This window comes from Microtus pennsylvanicus, chromosome 4, assembly GCF_037038515.1.
Source record: "Microtus pennsylvanicus isolate mMicPen1 chromosome 4, mMicPen1.hap1, whole genome shotgun sequence".
NCBI classification, from domain to species: Eukaryota; Metazoa; Chordata; class Mammalia; order Rodentia; family Cricetidae; genus Microtus; species Microtus pennsylvanicus.
The window spans coordinates 95,337,621-95,363,230 of NC_134582.1; the positions used below are offsets into that span (position 1 = coordinate 95,337,621).

General features: G+C 40.7%; 1 protein-coding gene across 4 annotated transcripts in view; it reads right to left on the reverse strand.

The window, feature by feature from the left end:
• The window catches only part of Fars2 (phenylalanyl-tRNA synthetase 2, mitochondrial), a 392,490-nt gene that overhangs the window by 341,919 nt on the left and 24,961 nt on the right, over positions 1-25,610 (reverse strand). For 3 of the 4 annotated variants that reach the window (XM_075969895.1, XM_075969896.1, XM_075969894.1), the window contains exon 2: positions 9,358-9,444. The exons of the other annotated variant lie outside the window; for it this stretch is intronic. The gene's annotated coding sequence lies outside the window, so the exon portion shown is untranslated. The remainder of the gene's footprint in view (positions 1-9,357; positions 9,445-25,610) is intronic. 4 annotated transcript variants of the gene reach the window in all.

The window sequence follows — 25,610 nt, forward strand, 5'->3', positions numbered from 1 at the left end:
CAAAGCCCATGAGTATTCACAGGACTCTATGATGTAAGGAAAACTAATTATGCTAAATTCCAACCCGAATCAGGTCTACAGTGAGTAAATTCACAGAAGACCACAATGGATATGTCACCATGAAACAGAAGTGCAGCAGCAAAACAAAGCAAGCTGGATAGCTATTATTACCTCAGTTTTAACAAGGTCAAACCCAAACAGGAACTCCTTCCCATCCTTCCAAACTGTTTGACCCACCCTCTACACTCCTGATTAAAAACAGGTATACAACTTTCTGAGCTAAATAAACCAAGGTCAAAAACTGGGCCAGTCCGAAGCTAAGAACAGTATCATATATTCCAAAGTCAAGATAATAAGTACACTTGATGACGGGATAGCAGCACAGCTAATAAAGATCATTTTGCAGAAATTTTTGACTAACATTAAAGTTAGTGTTTATGTTTCAATGCACAGAAATGAAAAGAAAAAGCCCTGTAATGGCACACTTGGCTGCTCTGTTAGGAAGAGTAAGAGTCAATGACAGAACACAAGCCTATCAAGGACAAGGTCCTAGGCTTGTCTCCACTATAAACAAACAATCCATGTCAGTATATGTCCCCTGCTTCCCCCAACACACAAACACACACACACAGAAACACATATACACACACTTCAAACCAGACCCTCCTTCTCCACTTCTCCATTTTTGTCATTTCTTATCATTTTTCCTAAAAGAGTTTCCTGTGATACATTTTGGCAGAGTGGAGGAAAGCCATCTAGGAAATAAATCTATTGGTAAAATATCCTTTATGTTTCATGACACATCCTCCTTTGGATTTAATTACAGCTTGCTTTGGATGCATAATCTGGTGGTACTTCTGGGCATTCCTCCCTCCCAATCATTGATAAGTTGCTGGTGTGCTCTGAGTGGTGCCAGGACTCTGTTTCAACAAGCCTAAGGAAAAAAAAGACCAACGGCAGCAGGAAAGACGCTAGAGAAAGGCATGCTCTGCTCCACTCAGGAAAGAGTCCTTAGGAAGAACAATTGTCCACTCACATTTCCACATGGGTTTACTGGGCCCTAACATCTCGACACATTCAGAATACAGCAGTGAATTTCATTTAAAACGGAGAAAGAAAAAAGGCTCTGACCTCAAGTTCTGATATGAGGTTGACTTGCCAGAACTCTCATGAGCAGCTGGGAGCTTTCCACTGCCCTGCTCACTGGGCACCGCCTCACTGGCATACCTGTCAGCTAATTACCCATGAGCCTACATACCTGTGCTTTAGGAAACTACAAATGTAATCTATTTGATAGTTTTTCACTATTCTTATGAATTATTTAACATTGTTACTAGAGGCTCTTCCATTGTTGCATATGCTATGAAAATTGTCAAACTTGTAAATAAATGTTTCAGGACAGTTGTACACTTTTTCTTAATCAGACCAAAATGTCATATGCTAAATTTATCAATGATTACAACATCGGAGCATTGTATCCTGCTTCGTGGGAAGCTCTTCAGAATAACAAACTTAGGAATAAAACCACCTGTGTTTTTACACAGTTTTATGTCTTATGATTTTTATGCTTAAAACTTTTATTTCTCTGACATTTGCCTGGATATAAAGAAAGAACTAGAAATATATCCATAGTTTATTATGGTCTCCCTAAACACACACATTGAAGAAAAAAAATTTTTCACAGTATTGATTTGAAAATCAGCATCATAATCTAATTCTAGGTTCATTTCAGGTGTATTCCTGAACAATATTTTATTCCATAGACATGTTTTCCTGTTTCTTCTGCTGTAGCAAGAAGTTTAAATTATTTAGTTCCAATGTTTAAATTACTGTAGTTTGATAATCTCTCTAGCAACCAGTAAACTTAGCTGCCCTCCATAGCTTAACTATCTTTAAATTCCCAACAATTGTTCTCACAATTGATTCTTATACCATGCTTTTAAATCTTTCCCCCCAAAAAAGCATTAAGATTCCTGTTGTTTCCTGAATTGAAACTGCACTGACTAAATAGATTAATTTATGCAGAACTGTCCTATTTCTATACTGCATATTATTCAACATCTTCCATTTAAAGTAGTTCTTCAAAGCTACAATCAAGTTTCCAAATTCTCCATATATTTGACTTCCTTATTTTTCATGTCAAGTTTATCATGAGAATTATACCATTTGACTTTCACAAAAATTCCATTTTGGCACATGACTTTAACCCCAACACTCGGAAAGACAAGACAGAGAGATCTCTGAGTTTGAGGCCAGTCTGGTATGCATAGTAAGTTCCAGGACTACATAGAGAGACCTTGTCTCAAAAAACATGAAAACAAAATAAAAATTAAAAAATGTTAGCTGGCAATGATGGTGGTGCTCTCCTTTAATCCAAATATTCAGGAAGCAAAGATGAAAGGATCTCTGTGAGTTCAAGGCCAGCCTGGTCTACAGAGCAAGTTCTAGGACAGGCTTCCAAAGCTACAGTGAAACCCTGTCTCAAAAATCAAAAAAAAAAAGAAAGAAAGAAAAAAATTTCAATCATCCTGTGTGAGGCAACCCGAACCCCAAAAGACAAATATGGTATGTTCTCACTCACATAAAAATGGATATTAGCTGTTAAGTAAAGGATAATCATGTTGTAATCCACAGACCTAGAGAGGCTCTAGGGGAAATACATAGATCTCCCAGGGAAGGGGAAACAGTAGATTTTGTGGGTGGACTAGGGGCAGATAGGAATGGGGAGGAATCAGGTGGAGGACGAAGGGGGAAAGTATGGCAAAAGATGACAGTAAGTGGGGGGACTTTGGGGAGCAATGTAGAAAACTAGTGCACCGGAAGCTTCCTGAAACCCTGGAGGGTTACCCTTGAGAGGATTCCTAGTAATGAAGGACATGGAGCCTGAACCAGTCATCTTATGTAAGGAGGCAAGGTACCTAGTAGTAGAACTTGGACATCAACTCGGCCACAAAACCTTCAATCCACAACTTGTCCTGCTACCAAGAAGTTCTGGGGTAATGATGGCTTAGAGCTTGTGAGATAGGCCAACCAAAGACTGGTCTAACTTGAGGACCAGGCCACAAGAGGGAGCCCTTGCCTGACACTGTCTGGATGGCCAGGAACCAGAATCTGGATGGCCCAGAAACCTAGGATAAAACCAAACACTACTGACCATAGATAGATATATTAGATAAATGAGAGAGAGACAGAGAGAAAGGGAGGGAGAGAGGGAGGGAGAGGAAGAGAAAATGAATCAATGAAATGATTGCTGATAGACTGGAGCCTAGCCCAAACATTATCAGAAAGCCAAACATCATCAGAAAGGCTTCCTCCATGGATGGATGGATGGATGGATGGATAGATAGACAGACAGAAAGACAGATAGATAGATAAAATCAATGAAATGATTCCTAATGATATTCTGATATACTCATAAATTAGAGCCTAGCTTACTTAAAAGGAAAAACTTGCCTGTGCGTAGAGTCATACTTAACCACGCAACACATGACATAGTGATGTACAGTCACAGGACCCCTGGGCTGGTTAGGTGTTTGCCTGATCGTTTGTAGGCTGCTGGGCAGGGGAGCAGGGTGGGGGAGATGGGGGTTTAGAATAATGTTGGAATCCTAACAGTAACACGTGAACTAGGGAAGCCTTTCCCCTCAGAGCTGTAACACATGAACTAGGGAAGCCTTTCCCCTCAGAGCTGTAACATAGGCATTGGGGGGAGCCTTTCCCCTCAGAGCTGTAATACATGCCATGGGGAAGCCTTTCCCCTCAGAGCTGTAACACATACACTGGGGGAGCCTTTCTGCATTCCGCCTAGGCAGGGTTCCAGCACCAAAGCCTCAAAGTGCATGGCACCTGGCATCATTTATGGGTTTATGAAGCAGCTTCTAGTCCATGTAGCCACAATGCCTGTTGTTCACCGAAGACAGCAGAGTCTGAGTGTTAGACAGGCAGAGAAAGATGATGCTGTCGGATAGTCCAGAGTAGGAATAACTGGATCGCCTGTGAGCTGTCCCAGGGAAGAAATGCAGACACAGAGAGTGTGACACCCTGGACGTGGTTTAGGGTTTACACTCTGCATAAAGTAAGTTCTTCCATCAAACCATGGACAAAGGGACAAATATGCAACAAAAGCCCTCTGAAATGTAAACCTCCATGAATTCCAAACCTGAACTTACAGCAGCTCTGTCCACTGACAGCTGAGCAGGTTACCATCAATCCCCAGGGGCCTCCGGCGACCATAGAAGGAGTGAGTTCTGATACCTACAAATTCTTCAGCTCCCAAGGCTGACTCATGGGCTGGGACACTGACAATGCTCCTTTATCTCCTAGGGCAGGAGACATAGTGGAATCCAGCTGTTTGCTCAGCTGAACACCTCACATGAAGGACACGTCCATGGAAACCTTTTGTTTTTGTGGGTCTATCAACTAAACTGGAATATTTGTTCATCTGACAAATAACAAATTTATTTCACATTGGTCTCTTCTGCATCACCCGTCCTATCTAATACAGCATGAGAAACCTTACATTTCAAAGTCAAAAACGCTCCAAAATTTATAACTTTTCTATACAATCATGGCACTGGAAGTGTAAAATTCCACAACTGGCCTCCTGACAGACAACAGTCAGAATGTAAGTGAACAAAAAATACTGTACATTCAGCCTGTGTGTATAGGTATATATACATTTGTATGACAATATGAACTGTGTGCCAATTATTTCACTGTTTGTATATAAAATATTCAAAACCACAAAATCCAAAACATTGTAGTCCCATCAAGAAAAAGACACTCAGATCATATAGCATTTACACGTCCTATGGTAGACTTGATGAGTTCAGAACTGACTCCTGTAGAAATGATAATGTCTTTGAAAGTCCCAGAGGCTGGCAAGGTAAACCTGACATCTCCGGCTTAATCCTAACTGTGATATCTGAGGAGGAAGCATATATCATCAAAAGTTTGAGGCCAGGATGGTCTACATAGCAAGTTCTGGGCCAGTCATATCGGCATGGTAAACCTCTATCTATCTCAAAAACCAAGGAGAAAGAGGCAAAGGGAAGTGGGAGGAAGAACAGGAAGAGGAGGAGGGGGCTGAAGAAAAGGAAGTCCCAGACGCTTACTGTAGAAGAAGAGGGGCTGGCAGAACATCTCCAAGAAACAACAGGCTAGGTTTTAAAGAGTATTTTCTGGTACCTTGCTGCTCTTTTCATTTCGAATTTCTAGAATTGTTTTTTGTTTTGTTTTGTTTTGACTTGTTTTCTGTCGAGACAGAGTTTCTCTGTGTAACTGTGTGTTCTCTATGTTGTGGAACTCACAGAGATCAGCCTACCTCTGCCTCCCATGTCCCATGTGCTGGGATTAAAGGATTGTGCCACCATTGCCAAGTCAGAATATAAATAAATAAATAAATAAATAAATAAATAAATAAATAAATAAATAGGCAAAGTTAAGACATCAGAAAATTAAGTGTCTTGTTTCTATAACCTTGAACCTTTTCTTAGTGACATATCTAAGTACGCAGCCCACAATGGTGATCAACAATCTAGGAGTAACTAAAGATAGATGCAGGAATAATAAGTAAGTGCAGCCCAGAAAAGCTTTGCCAACTGCTTCAGGAGACATCTAGAGCACAACCTCATTTTCTAAGACTTTGGAGATGACCAGATGTCGCAGTCGTTATCTAAATAATCTGTCTTACATCCATCAGTGCCTAAGTCTCACTCCCACCTCTATACACAGCTGTCACCTAAGAAATTAACCAAGGGAAGAAATCTGCATAAAGGTTAAAAGAAACATTTCCCAGGTCCCTACACTGCTAAAAGATTTCCTAAACAGGAATGCCATGTCACGTATGTTCCTCTCTGAAAAGACCACACAGTGTCAGCAGCAGGCGTCCCCACTAAACGTCATAAGCCAAAATGAAAGAGAATTTTCATATCACTCTGAATCAACAGGTATACCAGGATACAAACAGACACAACATTTAGATACTTTATAGTTACATATTTATATTGCACACATATGAACACATACATCCAGTTCATGAAGTATCCATCCATGACTTCAAATAAACGTTGGTCAAAAAAAATCAGAGCCAAAAAAAACCTGCATATGTACTAAACACACCAAGACTATTTATTGTTATTATTTTTCCTAACAATACAGTGTAGCACTCTTCTGAATAGCACTTACAGTGTATTAAGAGCTATAAATCATCTAAAGAAGCATGAGCATATTCAGGAGCATGTGTTCTGGTGGTACACAATTAGTACATTGTTGTAGGGCATGGATGCACTTTGGCACCTTCAGAGGCTGGAATCAGCTTCCCAGCATATAGAGGAATGTATGTCTGGCAGCTCTAACTACATCCAAAATAGTTTTAGAGTAGATAGGGAAGGCTTTGTCCTGAGCTACGCAACTCAGTCACTTTTGGCCATCAGTCAGATTTCTAAGACATATACCGTAGGAAGGTCACAGTAAGTCATGCATTTCTGTGGCTTCAACTATGAACAGCACTCCCACAGGATGACAGGAAACAAAGTAATGACAGATTACCAAATAGTATACCTAAGCATTCTTTCAGTTCTTTTTCATTTTTTGAGACAGACTCATTATGTGGTCCAAAATGGCTCTGAACTGATATTTTTTCTGCCTCTACAGGAGTGTGCCACCATGCCAATCTTAAAATACTAATTTTCAAACAATCCCCAAACTCTGAGGAAATTTCTACTACGTAACTTAAAGTCACAGTCAACATGGCCGTTGTCATTAGCAAAAGAAGAAATGCAAGAAGCACAACTTCTTCTCTTCTGTTCTCCACGTGTTAGAAGACTGCAAAGAGTCTGTGACCCACTCCCACACAAAGCCAGCTCTTCTGTTTTAGTGACATGGTTGTGTGTTTCCAAACACAGGAAGCAGAAAGAGCTGGAACAGTGTTCTTCAGAGGAGGTGAACATTTAAACGAGAAGCCTTCGGAAACTATCAGAAACAGCAGCAAAAAGGCATCAGTCTTCAGTTCACACAAATAAGTAAGCACCTGGGATGGGCACTCTTAGTTGTCAACTTGACTACATCTGGAATTAACTAAAGCCCAAATGGTTGGGCACACCTGTGAGAGCTTTTTGTCTCAATTAAATCATTAAGTGGGAAGACCCACTTCTAATTCAGATCTCTGAAGTGGGAAGATAACACATTTAATTGGATCTTTTCAAGTGGGAAAATCCACCTTTAATCTTGGTCACACCTTCTGCTGGTAATCTATATTGAGGACATGGAAGAAGGAATTGCTTGCTCTCACTCTCACTAGAAAGTCAATTCCTTTATTGGCATTAGAGCCTACTCCTTCAGGATTCCAGTGTATACTGAGGACCAGCAGAAACATCATCCTCCTGGACTGAAGGATGACTGGATTCTCAGACCTTCCGTTGGTAGACAACCATCGTTGAACTAGTTGGAACACAGACTGTAAGCCATTCTAATAAATCCCCTTTATATGTGTGTGTCTGTCTGTCTGTGTATGTGTCCTCTAGAGAACCCTAACTAATACAACACCAAATCTAGAAGGTGACTAGAACTTGTTCTGACATCTAAACAGACAAATCTCTGCCCTTCTTCTGTTCTTTGGGGCGCACAACTCTACAGAGTGGACTAAATCTTTCTGCTATAGCAACCCGCACTAAAGCAAAGAAAGAAGAGTAATTTTCTACCATAAGTCAAATTGTAATAAAAGAGATTCCCTTCATATGTAAGGAAATACCCCAGCAACTCAGCTAATGAGTATAGCATGAGAAAAGGTATATCTGTGACTATTCATAGCAAAACTTTTAAGTAAAACCTTGTGGTGGTTTGAATAGGAATGGTCCCCATACACTCATGTGTTTGAATGCTTGTTCCATAGGGGTGGCATTATTAGGTGATGTGGTCTTGTTGGAGTAGGTGTGGCTTTGTTGGAGAAACTGTGTCACTGAGGGTGGGCTCCGAGTTCTCTGATGCTCAAGTCACACCCAGTGTAGCAGTTTCTTCCTGATGCTTGTGGATCCAGATGTAGAACTCTCAGCTCTTTCTCCTGCATATGTCTGCCTGCATGTCACCATACTTCCTGCCATAATGATAACGGACGAAACTGCTCAGCCAGTCCCAATTAAATGTTTTCCTTTATAAGAGTTGTGGTGGTCATGGTGTCTCTTCACAGCAATAAAACCCTGAGACAGACTTAAAGAACATATTAGAAAGAAGTTAAGGAGAATATAGCCAAGTCCCCAATACCTTCACCATATGTTAAAACTGCTAGCTTTTATAGTGTGAAACCAGTCAGAGTGGGGATGAGACCCTGGTATCCCTCTGTTTCCTTGTGGTTCTCTGTTTAGTTCTGGGATTGTACTCAGCCTCCTGCATAATAGGAAGTGTTCTGCCTCAGCAGCATCTCAGCAGGATGTGAGCCACAGGCACTGGGATAGGACATCTTTCTCTCCTCTCAAGCCTGTATGAGAAGCTGAGGACAGAGCACAGCAGAGCTCCCTGCTTACAAAGCAAACCTGATGAGACCAGCTCTGAGAGACCTGGAGTATCCTCCCTATTGTCAATGTGAGGCACTGGAGACCCTGTGACAGGAACATTCCAGCTGAGCTGGGCCAGCACTCCTAAGCAGGGGTCCATTGTTGAAAGCCACACAGCCCCATGCATCCTTCTGAGAGAAAGCCAACACTTTCTTAGAAAAATATATGCAGGAAAATGAATATGTTTCCTATCTTTCCTCTGTGGATAAAAGCTGTAAGTTCACTTTATCTGAATAAAAAGAAGCCCAGATGTCTACCACTGCTCCCCTCCAGGCTTTCCCGGCTTAAATCGACTTTGTATACTTTGTTTAGTTTTATTTGAAAGCAAACTTCTGACAGATAGGGATAGAATAGAGTTATATTTTAAAATTCACTAGAATAAATGCATATTTATTCAATAGGTTTAAAGAAAAAATTTACTCAAGAAACTCAAAAAGAAAACCAAACACTGCTGACATTTTTAAAATAATATTTTAAATAAAAGAAACATTTTAAAGTATAAATTCAGAGAGTTGGAGGAAAGGCATAAATGACATAAATGCCATTTAAAGATTACTCTATTTTAAATAGCATTTTTACATAAAGGGGGTAAAGGCTAACAGTATCCTCCCTACAGCAGCTTCTGAATCCAGACTCTGCTGCTTACTCTCTGTACCTTATCACACTTGTGTGTCATGGGACATTGTGGTGGAGTATAGATGGTGAGTGCCAAATCCGAACTACACATATGAACTGACTTCATCTGTATGACATTTAGCTACTCTCTGCTTCCTTCCTGCTCTCCAACACTGAGGACAATAGTACCTACCTCCTGGGTGGAGACTGGAACCTCTATGGACTTGCTTGTGGGACTGCAAAATCAGACAGCCACCATATGGAAACAGTACAGAAGTGCCTGCAAAATTGAACACAACATTATCATATGGTCCAACAGTTCCACATTACAATGTATGGACACAAGGACTAAAATCAGGGACATAATGTGCTGTGGTGGTCATATTTTATCTACAACAGACAAAAACAGAAGCAAAATAAAAGTCCATCAGAAATTGCAAAGAAAATAAAATGTATATACAGAATGAAGCATTCACCAGCCAAGAAAGTGAAACATGCTACAATATGGATGACCTTGAAAACACTATGCCAAGTGAAATGAACCACTCATGAAAAGACAAATGCTGTGTAATTCCTCTTAGGTACAGTACTAACATTAGTTACATTCACAGAGATAGAAACTAGGACAGTGGCTGCCATGAGTCGGGTGGGGGAAGAAATAGGGAGCTAATGCTTGATGGTGAGAAAGAGACACAACAGTGTGATGCACTAAATACAACTATATATATACACATGTATATATACACACACACATACACACACACACACACACACACACATACTTAATACTATACTATTCTGCCATGACAGAATCACTGTACGCCAGGATTGGCAAACATGTGCCAGGACCTGCATGGCTTTGCGATTAACCTGACTGGGGCAATGGGAAATGAAGAATGGCAGAAGTACAGAAAAGCTAGGATCGTGTGGGCCATACAGTATAATGGAGAAGCACCAACATCCATGAAACGCAGCACATTTACGCTGAATGGAGGCAGGTCAGCTAGTTCCAGTAGGGGGTCTATTTAAAAGAGCAGTCTCAGGTGGCGTATCATCTGGGAGGATGAAGCCATAGTTGACACTTTCTGCATAGACTGTCAACATCCATACTCAGACCTCTGAGTCTGATCTGGGAAATGAAGGACCTTACCACTCCCATGGGACCAAGGCATTAGGGTGCTTGACTTGGCTATGTATGCTCATGTCAATAATATACATTGATTTAGGATTTCACCCATCCCCACACATGTAAATTGTGACTATATGCTAGCACACAGTAAAGAGTCCCATGATACCAGCTCCTGCTTTACTCGCCTGCCTCTCTGACTCCCTTCTGCCCTTACTGAACAGCTTGACAAAGATTGATCCTCCACCTCTGAGCTGTATGTCTTCTGTGAGGAGCCACTTTCAGCTCTGGGCTTCCGTGTCAGGAAAACACCTCTTCATGTAAACATCCACTGCCGGGAGTGAAGACAAAGAAGCCACATATCTCTACACTACAGAGAACACTGATTGCCTTACTTTGTTTCCTAAATAGCTTGCTAACATTCATCTCTATCTGACAGGAGGAAGGAAAGAAGAAAGCTCTCTGCTCTTATAAATATTCTTTTACTTGACAGCAAGCAAGAGACTATGTCATCTCTATTGTTTTTTTTTTTTTCCCCACAAGACACGGTTTTTCTGTGTTGCCTTGGCTGCCCTAGAACTTTCTCTGGAGACTATGCTGGCCTTGAACTCACAAAGATCCTCCTGCCTCTGCCACTTGTGTTCTAGGATTAAAGGCGTACATCACCACCACCCGGCTTCTACTGATGTTTTTAAAGATATTTTATTATCCTTTTGTCCCCGGATCATCAGGCTACCAGGCGATCCTGTTTAGGTACTGAGAAGTTCCATCTGGACAGTGAGTGTGTGCTTTCCAGGGGCGGACTGTCCCTGAAGAGAGCACAGGCCCCCCTCCCCCAGCTCCTTCTGCAGGGCAGTCTTTCTTACACACGACCCCCTCTCCCCCCCACAAGCCTGCGTTTTCTGCTAGGTCCTCTGCTCAGGAACAGTTTTCTGCTCCTACACTAAGGCGACCCACCCAGTGCGGTGAGTGCCTGCCTACCGGGCAGGCCTCAAGGACCCCCAAAAGGGAGCCCGGGCACGGTGCCTCTGCACTCCTGGATCTCGACCCGCCTGCCCGGTTTCTTCCTTTTGTCCCCGGATCATCGGGCTACCAGGTGGCCCTGTTTAGGTACTGAGGAGTTCCATCTGGACGGGTGACCCACCCAGAGCGGATCTCGCCCCGCCTGCCAGGTTTTTTCCTTTTGTCCCCGGATCGTCGGGCTACCAGGCGGCCCTGTTTAGGTACTGAGGAGTTCCATCTGGACGGGTGAGTGTGTGCAATCCAGGGGCGGATTGACCTGGAAGAGACCACAAACCCCCCCCCCCCCAGCTCCTTCTGCAGGGCTGTCTTTCTTACACCCAACCCCCCCCCCCCCACACACACACACACACAAGCCTGCGTTATCTGCTAGGTCCTTTGCTCAGGAACAGTTTTCTGCTCCTACACTAAGGCTACCCACCCAGAGAGGTGAGTGCCTGCCTACCAGGCCTCAAGGACCCTCCCCCCCAAAGGGAGCACACGCACCTTCAGCTTTTGCAGCAGGGTGTCCTGTGTTCTACTCGTCCCCGCCTGCCCCCCAAGTTCTCCCTTTTGTCCACGGGTCATTGGACTACCAGGCGACTATGTTTCAGGGCTGAGAAGTTCCATCTGGACTGGACGGTTCCTGCTTCTACACTGAAGAGTTACAACCAGAAGAGTCAGTCACAGCAAAGACTGGACCAAGACACCAGGCCTCTCCTGGCTCCATTTGAAGGAAGAGATGGGAAGGCACCAAGGCAAGAATTCCTCCAACAACCTGAAAGGCAACATGACATCACCAGAATCCAGAGATCCCGAAATAAGAAGAATTGTACACCCTACTCTAGAAGAATTAGAAGAAATCGACTCAAAAGTGAATTATATGAAAATAATAGAAGACCTTAAACAGGAGGTAAAAAACTGCCATAAACAATTAGAGATCACAAACAAAAAGGTAGAGGAAATGAATAAAGCGCTCAAAGATACCCAAGAAAACCAAGAGAAACAAGAAAAAGCAATCAAACAGGTAAGGGAAGTAGTTCAAGACATAAAGAATGAAATGGAAGTAATGAAGAAAACACAAACCGAGGGAAGGATGGAGATGGAAAATCTGGGTAAACGAACAAGAAATACAGAGACGTACTACCAACAGATTACAAGAGATATTAGAAAGAATTTCAGACACTGAAGATACCATAGAGAAAATAAACACACTGATCAAAGAAAAGAGCAAAGCCAACAAATTCTCATCACAAAACATTCAGGAAATCTGGGATACAATAAAAAGACCAAACCTAAGAATAATTGGGATAGAAGAAGGAGAAGTACAGCTCAACGGTCCAGAAAATATATTTAATAAAATTATAGAAGAAAACTTTCCCAACCTAAAGAAGGATATTCCTTTGAAGGTTCAAGAAGCATACAAAACACCGAATAGACTGGACCAAAAAAAAAAAAACATCTCCTCGCCGTATAATAATCAAAACACAAAACATACAGAATAAAGAAAGAATATTAAGAGCTGCAAAGGAAAAAGGCAAAGTTACTTATAAAGGTAAACCTATCCTACTTAAACCTGATTTCTCCATGGAAACAATGAAAGCTAGAAGGTCCTGGATAGATGTACTACAGAAACTAAGAGACCATGGATGCAAGCCCAGACTACTATAACCAGCCAAGATTTCGTTCACTATAAATGGAGAAAATAAAATTTTCCAGGATAAAAACAAATTTAAACAATACGTAGCCACAAATCCAGCCTTACAGAAAGTAATAGAGCCGGGCGGTGGTGGTGCACGCCTTTAATCCCAGCACTAGGGAGGCAGAGGTAGGTGGATCTCTGTGAGTTCGAGACCAGCCTGGTCTACAAGAGCTAGTTCCAGAACAGGCTCCAAAACCACAGAGAAACCCTGTCTAGAAAAACCAAGAAAAAAAAAAAAAACAGAAAGTAATAGAAGGAAAATCACAAACCAAGGAGTCCAACAATAACCACAATAACTCAAACATCTAGAGACCCTTCACCAGCACAACTCAAAGAAAGGAAACACACAAACTCTACTACTAAAAAAGTGACCAGAATTAACAACCACTGGTCATTAATATCACTTAATGTCAATGGGCTCAACTCACCTATAAAAAGGCACAGGCTAAGAGATTGGATACGAAAACAGGATCCAACATTCTGCTGTTTACAAGAAACACACCTTAACCACAAAAACAGGCACCTACTCAGAGTAAAGGGATGGGAAAAGGTTTATCAAGCAAATGGACCTAAGAAACAAGCAGGTATGGCCATACTAATTTCTAACAAAGTTGACTTCAAACTCAAATCAATCAGAAGAGATGGAGAGGGAAATTTTATACTCATAACAGGAACAATTCATCAGGATGAAGTCTCAATCCTGAATATCTATGCCCCTAATATAAAAGTACCCACGTACGTAAAAGAAACATTACTAAAACTCAAGGCTGCCATCAAACCTCACACACTAATAGTAGGAGACTTCAACACTCCTCTCTCACCAATGGACAGGTCAATCAGACAGAAAGCTAACAGAGAAATAAGAGAATTAATGGAGGTAATGAATCAAATGGACTTAACAGACATCTATAGAACATTCCACCCAAATAGGAAAGAATATACGTTCTTCTCTGCAGCTCATGGAACCTTCTCGAAAATTGACCACATACTGGGTAACAAAGCAAACTTCCACAGTTACAAAAAAATATTCGTAACCTCCTGTGTTTTATCAGATCACCATGGATTAAAGTTAGAATTCAACAACAATGCTACCCCCAGAAAGCCTACAAACTCATGGAAACTGAACAGTCAACTACTGAACCATACCTGGATTAAGGAAGAAATAAAGAAAGAAATTAAAGTCTTCCTTGAATTCAATGAAAATAAAGAAACAACCTACTCAAACTTATGGGACACTATGAAAGCAGTCCTGAGAGGAAAGTTCATAGCACTAAGTGCCCACTTAAAGAAAACAGAAAAAGCACACATTGGAGACTTAACAGCCCACCTGAAAGCTCTAGAAAAAAAAGAAGCAGACTCACCTAGGAGGAGTAGAAGACTGGAAATAATCAAACTGAGGGCTGAAATCAACAAAATAGAAACACAGAAAACAATCCAAAGAATCAATGAAACAAAAAGCTGATTCCTGGAGAAAATCAACAAGATTGATAAACCCCTATCCAAACTAATCAAACGGCAGAGAGAGAATATGCAAATTAATAGGGTCAGAAATGAAAAGGGGGACATAACCACAGACACAGAGGAAATTCAGAGAATCGTATGACACAAAACTGAAAAATGTAAAAGATATAGACACTTTTTTAGATAAATACCATATACCAAAGTTAAACCAGGACCAGGTGAACGACCTAAATAGACCTGTTCGTCACGAAGAATTAGAAGCTGTTATCAAAAACCTCCCTACCAAAAAAATCCCAGGACCAGATGGTTTCAATGCGGAATTCTACCAGAACTTCCAAGAAGACCTAATACCTATACTCCTTTTGTATTTCACAATATAGAAACAGAAGAGTCATTGCCAAATTCCATTTATGAAGCTACAGTCACTCTGATACCAAAACCGCACAAAGACTTAACCAAGAAAGAGAATTACAGGACAATCTCACTCATGAATATAGATGCAAAAATCCTCAACAAAATACTGGCAAACCGTATCCAAGAACACATTAGGAAAATTATCCATTATGATCAAGTAGGCTTCATCCCAGAGATGCAGGGCTGGTTCAACATACGAAAATCTATCAATGTAATCCATCATATAAATAAAGTGAAAGAAAAAAACCATATGACCATTTCATTAGATGCTGAAAAAGCATTTGACAAAACCCAACATCCCTTTATGATAAAAGTTTTGGAGAGATTAGGGATACAAGGGTCATAACTAAATATAATAAAAGCAATATACAGCAAGCCGACAGCTAACATCAAATTAAACGGAGAGAAACTCAAAGCCATCCCATTAAACTCAGGAACACAATAAGGCTGTCCACTCTCGCCATACCTCTTCAATATAGTGCTTGAAGTTCTAGCAATAGCAATAAGACAACATAAGGGGATCAAGGGAATTCGTATTGGAAAGGAAGAAGTTAAACTTTTGTTATTTGCAGATGATATGATAGTGTACATAAGCGACCCCCAAAACTCCACCAAAGAACTTTTACAGCTGATAAACAGCTTTAGTAATGTGGCAGGATACAAGATCAACTCCAAAAAATCAGTCACCCTCTTATACACAAAGGATATGGAAGCAGAGAGGGAAATCAGAGAAGCTTCACCTTTAATGATAACCACAAACAGCATAAAATATCTTGGGGTAACTCTAACCAAGGAAGTAAAAGATCTATTTGACAAGAACTTTAAGGCATTGAAGAAAGAAATTGAAGAGAATACCAGAAAATGGAAGGACCTCCCCTGCTCTTGGATTGGGAGGATCAACGTAGTAAAAATGGCAATTCTACCAAAGGCAATTTATAGATTCAATGCAATCCCCATCAAGGTCCCATCAAAATTCTTCACAGATCTTGAGAGGACAATAATCAACTTTATATGGAAAAACAAAAAACCCAGGATAGCCAAAACAATCCTATACAATAAAGGATCTTCTGGAGGCATTACCATCCCTGACTTCAAACTCTATTACAGAGCTACAGTAATGAAAACAGTGTGGTACTGGCATAAAAACAGAGAAGTCGACCAATGGAATCGTATAGAAGACCCAGATTTTAACCCACAAACCTATGAATACCTCATTTTCGATAAAGGAGCTAAAAGTATACAATGGAAGAAAGAAAGCATCTTTAACAAATGGTGCTGGCACAACTGGATGTCAACCTGTAGAAGAATGAAAATAGACCCATATCTATCACCATGCACAAAACTCAAGTCCAAATGGATTAAAGACCTCAATATCAGTCCAAACACACTGAACCTGACCGAAGAGAAAGTGGGAAGTACCCTACAACAGATGGGCACAGGAGATCGCTTCCTAGGTATAACCCCAGCAGCACAGACATTAAGGGCAACATTGAATAAATGGGACCTACTAAAACTGAGAAGCTTCTGTAAAGCAAGGGACACTGTCACTAAGACAAAAAGGCAACCTACTGACTGGGAGAAGATTTTCACCAACCCCACAACAGACAAAGGTCTGATCTCCAAAATATATAAAGAACTCAAGAAACTAGACTTTAAAATGCTAATTAACCAAATTAAAAAATGGGGCACTGAACTGAACAGAGAATTCTCAACAGAAGAAGTTCAAATGGCTAAAAGACACTTAAGGTCATGCTCAACCTCCTTAGCAATCAGGGAAATGCAAATCAAACCAACTTTGAGATATCATCTTACACCTGTCAGAATGGCTAAAATCAAAAACACCAATGATAGCCTTTGCTGGAGAGGCTGTGGAGAAAGGGGTACACTCATCCATTGCTGGTGGGAATGCAATCTTGTGCAACCACTTTGTAAATCAGTGTTTCGGTTTCTCAGGAAATTCGGGATCAACCTACCCCTGGACCCAGCCATACCACTCTTGGGAATATACCCAAGAGATGCCCGATCATATGACAAAAGCATTTGTTCAACTATGTTCATAGCAGTATTATTTGTAATAGCCAGATCCTGGAAACAATCTAGATGTCCTTCAATGGAAGAATGGATGAAGAAAGTGTGGAATATATACACAGTAGAGTACTACGCTGCGGTAAAAAACAATGACTTCTCGAATTTTGCATGCAAATGGATGGAAATAGAAAACACTATCCTGAGTGAGGTATCCCAGACCCAAAAAGATGAACATGGGATGTACTCACTCATAATTGGTTTCTAGCCATAAATAAGGGTCACGCAGTCTACAATAGGTGAACCTAAAGAAACTAAATAAGAAGGTGAACCCAAGGAAAAACATATAGTTATCCTCTTGCCTATGGGAAGTAGACAAAATTGCCGGGGAGAAAATTGGGATCTTGGGGGTGGGGTGAGATGGGGGTAAGGGGAGATGGGGAGAGAAAAGTTAGAAGGGAAGGAGGGGGGGACTTGGGGAAACAGGAGGATTGGGATAAAGAAAGGTTGGACAGGGGAGCACGGAACCACAATTCTTAGTTAAGGGAGCCACTTTAGGGTTGGCAAGAGACTTGACCCTAGAGGGGCTCCCAGGAACCCATGGTGATGTCCCCTGTTAGTCCCTTGGGCAGCTGAGGATAGGCAACCTGAAATGACCCTATCCTAGAGCAATACTGACGAATATCTTGCATACCACCATAGAACCTTCATCTGGTGATGGATGGAGATAGGGACAGGGACCCACACCGGAGCACTGGACTGAGCTCCCAAGGTCCCAATGAGGAGCAGAAGGAGGGAGAAGATGAGCAAGGAAGTCAGGACCACGAGGGGTGCACCCACCCACTGAGACAGTGGAGCTGATCTATTGGGAGCTCACCAACGCCAGCTGGACTATGACTGAAAAAGCATGGGATAAAACCGGACTCTCTGAACATGGCGAACAATGAGGGATGATGAGAAGCCAAAGACAATGGCATGGGGTTTTGATCCTACTTCATGTTTGGGCTTTGTGGGAGCCTAGCCAGTTTGGATGGTCACCTTCCTAGACATGGACGGAGGGGGGAGGACCTTGGACTTTCCACAGGGCAGGGAACCCTGACTGCTTGTTGGACTGGAGAGGGAGGGGGAGAGGAGTGGAGGGAGGGGGAGAAGGGTGGGAGGAGGGGGAGGGAAATGGGAGGCTGGGAGGAGGGGAAAACTTTTTTTTCCTTTTCTCAATAAAAAAATAAATAAATAAATAAATTTAAAAAGTTAAAAAAAAGATATTTTATTATAAAATTCCCAAAAAAGAATGAAAATTGGGCTCAAGCAGACCAGTCCCCAGGTAGCCAGCAGCACTCTGAATTTTCACCTTTACAGACTACAAATGTAAACTTTAAAGCAAAATTAATTTTAAAATTCTGAATTGATGTACGTGTTCTTCACAGACTACTGCCTCTGCCCACCACCTTACACAGCCTCCTCGTCTTTGCCCAGTGAATGCTACAACTCTCCTGTCTACATGCTTCCTTCCTTCCCCTACTACTTCCTCCTAAACAAGGGACCACAAATCCAAGGGCCTAGTCACAAATCTGATAACCTGCAAGATCCAAAATATAAGGACAAATATAGTGAATGGCTAACCTCAAGTATGAAGGTAAGTGCCAGTCTGTAAATTAAAATTAAAACATACTCATCTAGTGCTTGTGTTTGTTTATAAACATAAAAAAATGTGCTTCATATATCTAAATTGTACAATACTAAGTATGCCTTCCTATGTAGGTCCTTCACAAGTGTGTATCTGTGAGTGTTTGTGTGTGTAAAACATAAAACTTCCCTTTTTAATGATCCAAGAAGTTTTGTCTGCTAATGAGATTCGTTTCCTTGTAGTACTTCTCACCTGTGGCAAATCTGCCACATCTAATTTGTCTTAAAAGGAATTTTTAATCACCCAATCAATCAAACCCTTGACCTTCAGCCTTCACAGACACTTCACTGCGGTCAAGATCAGCACTGAAAATTCATGCTGCAACATTTGTGTTGTCCTCGAGCTCCAGAACGACCTTGACAAGAATGCAATTTGAGCAAGCCCTCTGACAGATGAAAAGTAGCGCATAGAGTCCTGAAATTGGCTTTTGCCAACACTAATAAAAGGATCTACATTATCATTAATAAATTTTTCTCCACTGGGGTTTAAAGGCTTAGAAACAATTTAAGTTCCTATACAGCAAAATCTTAAAAACCAGTTTATTTTGGAGTTTAAATCATTTATCTTCTTCATGCAGAGATAAGGAATCAGGAGCCTTCCCACTCTCGTCCCACCCTCCAAACGTGCACTCTTAACCACGTGGGTGGCCATTCTTCCTGCTTCATCGTCAGGAGAGGAGGAAGCTTGAGTCTTGTCTAGGCCAAAGCCTCATGGCTTAGTCACTTAGATGCATACACATTCCTCTCACTAAAATGCAAAGCACCTCTCTCCTGCTGATCCCATCCAGTATCAGCTGCCTTCATTCTCAAGAAGAAACAGACTTAGCATCTCAACAGAGCTCCTTAAACATTCTCCACCCACAACCCCTTTGCACCAGAAAAATTTTACTGTCCTGGATATATAGTACATAAAACAGATACACAAATCAAATATTTAATGATAATAAATTACTACAAATGTATTTTGGAGTATTTCTTAATATGTACATAATTTCACTATGTATTATATGAAGTAAATTTGCATAATAATGAGATGAATGTATTTATTTATTTTTACATAAAGAATTCAATCTTGCATGAAAGTTTAATCCTCCATGACACATGAAGGGCTTCTTTAATGTTTTCAGAGTTGACAGATATTTTGATTTTATAAGTTTCAATACTCGGTATGACACTTCACACAAGTATGCAGTAATAAATGGTAAAGCATGCTTAGCACCACTTCATAAATTGCTAAAATTACATCCTAATACTGGGCCAAAATCTATGGAAAGATCTTTTATTGAACTTAAGTAAGCAAATCGAACTATTTTGTAAATCATATATTCAAACACAATACAAATCAAAGATAAACTAACTTAATCATGCTGAAGAATGAAGGTAGAAAATATTCTTTGTTCCCATAATTAAAACATTTGATTTCTATGAGATCAGAAAAATTTGTAGGCACAGTAAAAACAAGGCAAACAGAAACAACAACCACAGCAGGGCAATGTGTATGCTCAGAACCAAGGAGGCAGTAAGGTCACATGACACAGTGTAGGTGAGTGGGACCAGAAGTACTAGGGATTTAGTAAGTTGGACTTTACTTTAATTTTTGGTTTCTGAATTTTCAAAAACTGCTGCCTCTGCCAAAGCCTTCAGAAGCCCCAGGGGCAGTTGCCTGACCTGACATGGCATCACTGTTTTGGGGCACTTACAGGTGAAATAGTCACCTCCAATGTCTCATCCATCTGTCCGTACAGTGAACACCTGGCCTTCACTCTGCTGTCCTGAGGGGATTTTCACACTGTTGCCACCTCTGTGCTTAACTCCCTTGAACTCTGCAGAATCCCAATACCAGTTATGCCTTCTTCAAAAGTGGGCCTGCTCTGGTTTTCAAGGCCTCTGAAACATTTCGACTCCATCTCCTTCAAAGACCTGTCCTTCAGCCATCCCTCTCAGACTTCTCTCACTGGCTATATTCTAGTCTCTGCACACCTTTTTTTGGTTTTTTTGGCCTAAACTATCCTCAAATATGATGAGTTTGAAATACCAATAATATGAAAGTTCCTCAAGGCTTTCAATTCAGTCCAGCATCCCTTGGAGCTTCGGCTCACATATGCATTCACGTGTGGGGCTTCTACATGCGGATGTCCCTTGGGGATCTTCTACTTGGTGAATCCCTCACCTTGTTAATTTACCAACTGGGAGAATGCTCCCAACAACCACCTGGGCACTCCACCCTGAAAACTGGGAGTCATCATTAGGTCTCCGATAGTTCCTTCAACTCCACTGCTGCTGGCTCAGACAATCAATGTTACCTTGATTACCAGATCATAACATCAGTGCAGGCCTCTGCTGCCAATCAACACATGTACCCCTGATCAGCAATCCAGCTGCTGGCAAAAGTATCCATCCCAAAAGGCTGATATCCTACCCAAAACGCTCAAGAAAAATGTAAAGAACTTTAGATTCATAATTTGTTTCCTGAACATCTGACAAACGTCTTGCCATTGACTATCCCTCCCCAAACTCCAGCATGCCAGAAGCACAAACCTGTGCCAACAGTATGCTCAACCAATGCCTCCTAGCTAAGTTCTGCTTCTCCAGGAAAAGCTCCCTCTGCCCGCCTGTAAGAATGACCCTGATCTCAGACCTCACTTCATCATGGCATCTACAGACTCTGCTGAAGTTGCTGACATTAATCTCACTCACTGAAATAACCACACTTTGGGGGAAGGAAATGTGTCTTACTAGGCTTTTTATATCTAACTACCACATATTAGTATAATAAATCAATGAATTTTTGTGAAGAAACATTATTTTTCAAATATATTAAATATTTAATTCTAAAGGTAACAAAAGTAGATAAATCTCTAACTCATTAATAGTACCAAAGAGAATAAACACTTATTTTTCATAAAGCAGGCTTAAAACACCATTGTGCTATAATTAATAAAAGGTGAACAAATTTTTCTTTCTTTCACTGGAGTTGAGCTGTCTAAGGATGTGAAACTACCCCGCCTCTTAGACCATTTGTTCCCTTTCTGCCAACCTGGAGGCACTTTGCCTTCAGAGAATGGCTCCAAGCAGCAGTGGATTTTAAAATGTGGTTTAGAAATTAGAGGAGTAAGTTTACCATCAAAGTCTTCAGAATAAATGAATAAGGATTAGGCTAGCAGTTTCCTATGCCAGATAAAACAATGTTCCATGGGCTGGTGACGTGGTTCAATGGGTAAAGGTCTCTTGCCTTGCAAGCCTGATGACCAGAATTTGATCCTCAGGTCCCATGGAGGAAGGAAACAACTGACTCCTGAATGTTGTCCTTCGACTTTTGTGTGTGCATCAGCACTGCACTGCCACATACAATAACATACACTGATAACAAACAAACGGGTCATGTTCTTTACATTAGAAAATGCTAACAAGATAAAATTATGAAAATAACAAGAAATAGAGACTAATTGTTGTGCCTAATGCTCACCACATGCTTCATCCTGTATATATTTTATACTTACTTCCATATGTTTCAAAATGAGAAGGAAGGTGCATTCTTATATATCTCACACACACACACACACACACACACACACACACATGCTTCCAGTCAGACATACATTTCAGTAAGTATTCCACGGAATATTATCACAGCCTTCTTTCTGCAATTGTTCAAATTGCAGGCGGTAAGGATGACTGTGAGGGGATATTAACAACTAAGGCTAACTTCACTGGTATCAACCAATCATACATCATCTAAAGCATGATATAACAACATCATCCAATTACATATCATCTAAATAGTACTGTCACCCTAGAAAAACAGAACAATATTCTACCAGAGAAAGTACACTGTTTCTCCTGGGCTGTCTTTTTTTCAATTCTTAAATTTTTATTGTAAACATTACTCTGCGTGTGTGTGTGTGTGTGTGTGTGTGTGTGTGTGTGTGTGTGTGTGTCTGTGACTGTGTCTGTGACTGTGTCTATGTAACTAGGGACTGAATATAGGGTCTTTGAACATAACAGGTACATCTTCTACCACTAAGCTACATCCCAAGTCAGTGGATTTTATACTGTCAATGACTTACACATCCAAATTACATGAAATTAAGTTTTTACATAGCAAATAAAACTATCAACAGACAAACAGATTAAATAATGAAAACAATCTTTCCAAGCTATAATTCAGACAGTAGGCTAATAACTACAATATATGTATAAGAACTACAAAAATTAACTGTCAGTTCTTAAGAAGCAATACAAATGTTCAATATTTTAAAAGAACTCAACATCTTTAACCATCAGAAAAATTCAAATTAAAACTCATTAGAGACCCTACCTCACACTCATCAGAATGGCTATCATAAAAAGAAGAGACAACAGCAAATGCTAGTAAGGAAAGAGAAATCTTTATTCAAGGCTCATGGGATCGTAAACTAGAACTGTAAGCTAGAACAGCCATTCTGGAAATTAGAAGTTTAAAAGTAGACCTACCACATTACCCAGTTACCACATTACCAGCTGAAGCACAAAGGACTCTACATCCTATTACAGAGATAACTGCATATCCACATTTATGGATGCGTTATTCACAACAGCAATCAAAAAGGACCAGCCTAGATGTCCATCAAGAAAAGGATAATGAAAATGTATTATATACACAATAACAATTTAGCCAGTTATAAAGGAAAAATAAATCATTAAATTTGTATAAAAATGGATGAATCTAGGAAGTATTACATTGAGAAACCCCAAACTCGGGAAGTCAAAAATCATGTGTTCCCTCAGAAGTCAGCCCTACTTTATATTACTTACATGTATGCATGTAAGAGGGGTGAATGTGGACACTGACTATGAAATTAGAAAGGAGAGCACGAAGGGAGAAAAAAAGAAGCACCGAGGAAGAAAAGGGCACAATTAGAAGGACACATGCAGCATAAATGGGGAAAGAGGCTAGGAGATGGAAAGGTACAGGAGGGAGGGAGTAGGTGTTAGGGGACGTGAACTGCCACAGGTGAGCCAAGAGGGTACAATACTGTGGATGGGGAAAGGTAAGGACCACTAGGAAACTAGCGATAAACTTTGGAAAGCTGTTTCATTGAGGGATCAGATATAAACCAAACATTCCTAAGTGCTACTTGTTAAAGTCTATGCAAAATTCACAAGTAAAATATTGACAAGCAGAACTCTATTAACTGCTAATGGAAAAACAGAATGGCAGGGGAGTGTGGGATATGACAGTCATACACAGAATGCAGCGACAATTGTTAGTATAAGTTCATTCTTCTAATCATACACTCCACCCCTAGATGCTCTAAAGACATCTAATAAAAACCGAGTCACTTGTGATTAAAACAAACAAAACTATAATAATAAAGTAATAAAAAATAAATAAATAAGAGATGACTATTGCCTTGATGTTATTCCAATGCATCAACCGAAACTCCATGAGAAAGCTCCACCTCACAGTCCAGCTTCTGAAGGGACAAATGGGAATCACTCAGAGGCAGAGAGTTCCCAAAAGGAGCTGTGAATGCCTCTGAAAATCAATCCATTTCACTCCAGTTAAAATGCATATTTAAATGATGAGGTCATTTTAAATAATCAAAGATTGGGAAAGATCCAATAGTCTAAGAAAAAGAAACTGCTGATAAAAATTTAATAGGAAACAATTTGGGACTATCCATACAATTTTTAATGCACATATCCTTTAATCAGAAATCCCATCTGTAGCTATCTGAACCTGTAAATAGACCTATTAAGATGAATAAATAATTCACAAACAAGGACATTCACTAAATGAATGGGAAAAAACATAATTTGTATGTCTAGTGACTACCTAAGTAAATTAAGAATAGGGCCACTCCTCATGCAATAGCTCCAACCACAGAATGGCTTAAAACACGAGCAGGGTATTGATGTGTGTGCAGGGTAGTTGACCTTGTGGAAGCAATGCACACAGAATTTATGTGCATGCATAGGAAATGCATAACAATTAGTGAGAGGACACTCAGGCGGAGGCTTTATCACACACTCATTACACCTTCAGAGCTTCACAAATGCACCACAGCCTAATGCTCCTGACCTGATGCTCTCTGCATTCCCTGCACTGAACAGCTGATAGGGCCTCTGACCTACAATCTCCAAGTCATTGTCCCTTGCTTTCTCTCTCACTGGAACCGATACGACATAAAGATCCTCAGTACCTTCCTTCTAGATGATTCAATCGAAACCTGACACCAATCCTAATCCACCCTTCAAAACTACAGGTTTATTTAACTTCTACAGACCAGTGACTTCCAGGCCTGTCAAGTGTTCCAGACAGGCTCAAGTCTCTATTCTCTCCCAGGAACTGCATCCAACACTCTAGCTAAACACAACAAACCGGAAGATTTTCCTAGCACCAAGCCTAACTCTCCCATTGTCCTCTGGAAAGAGAACATTCCCTGTACCTGCACTGATAAAATAGTTTGCAGTCCTCATCACCACAAGGACTGCCACTTATTCAGGAGCCTTTCCCTAATCCCTCTTCCAAATGCTGACGCCAGTACATTTGAATGGCCCTGGGCTAGTCACTGCCTCCTTCCCCTACATACCCAGACCAGTGTACCTCTTGCCCTGTGCTTGAGTCTCTGGAACTCAAGGATGTGTCCGCTGCAATCTCCAGAACAAAGCATCTGAGGAAAGGAATACTGTCTTTCAAATTCCAGAAGTTCACATTGCTCACGAAATAGCTACAAATCCATCCTGAATTTGCTGATTGTGATGCACTGCTCTGCAGGGTGGACTGGCTGATACCTGGAACACACTTAAAAAGTGTGACTATTTTTGTCTCTCGGTGAAAACTGGGAAAAAGCTTGAATTCCAGGTATATACTCAAAAAAGTCACCATTACCACCTGTCACTTAAAGGTAATTTTTGAGAATTATTATTTTCTTAAATGAGAGAAATGATCAGACTTAGGGTGAAATGTAAGGTCAGCGTGACAGAAGCGGTGACTAAATTGGATGGCTCCACGTCCTTAACAAGAAGTGTCTCCCATTTCTCAATGTGA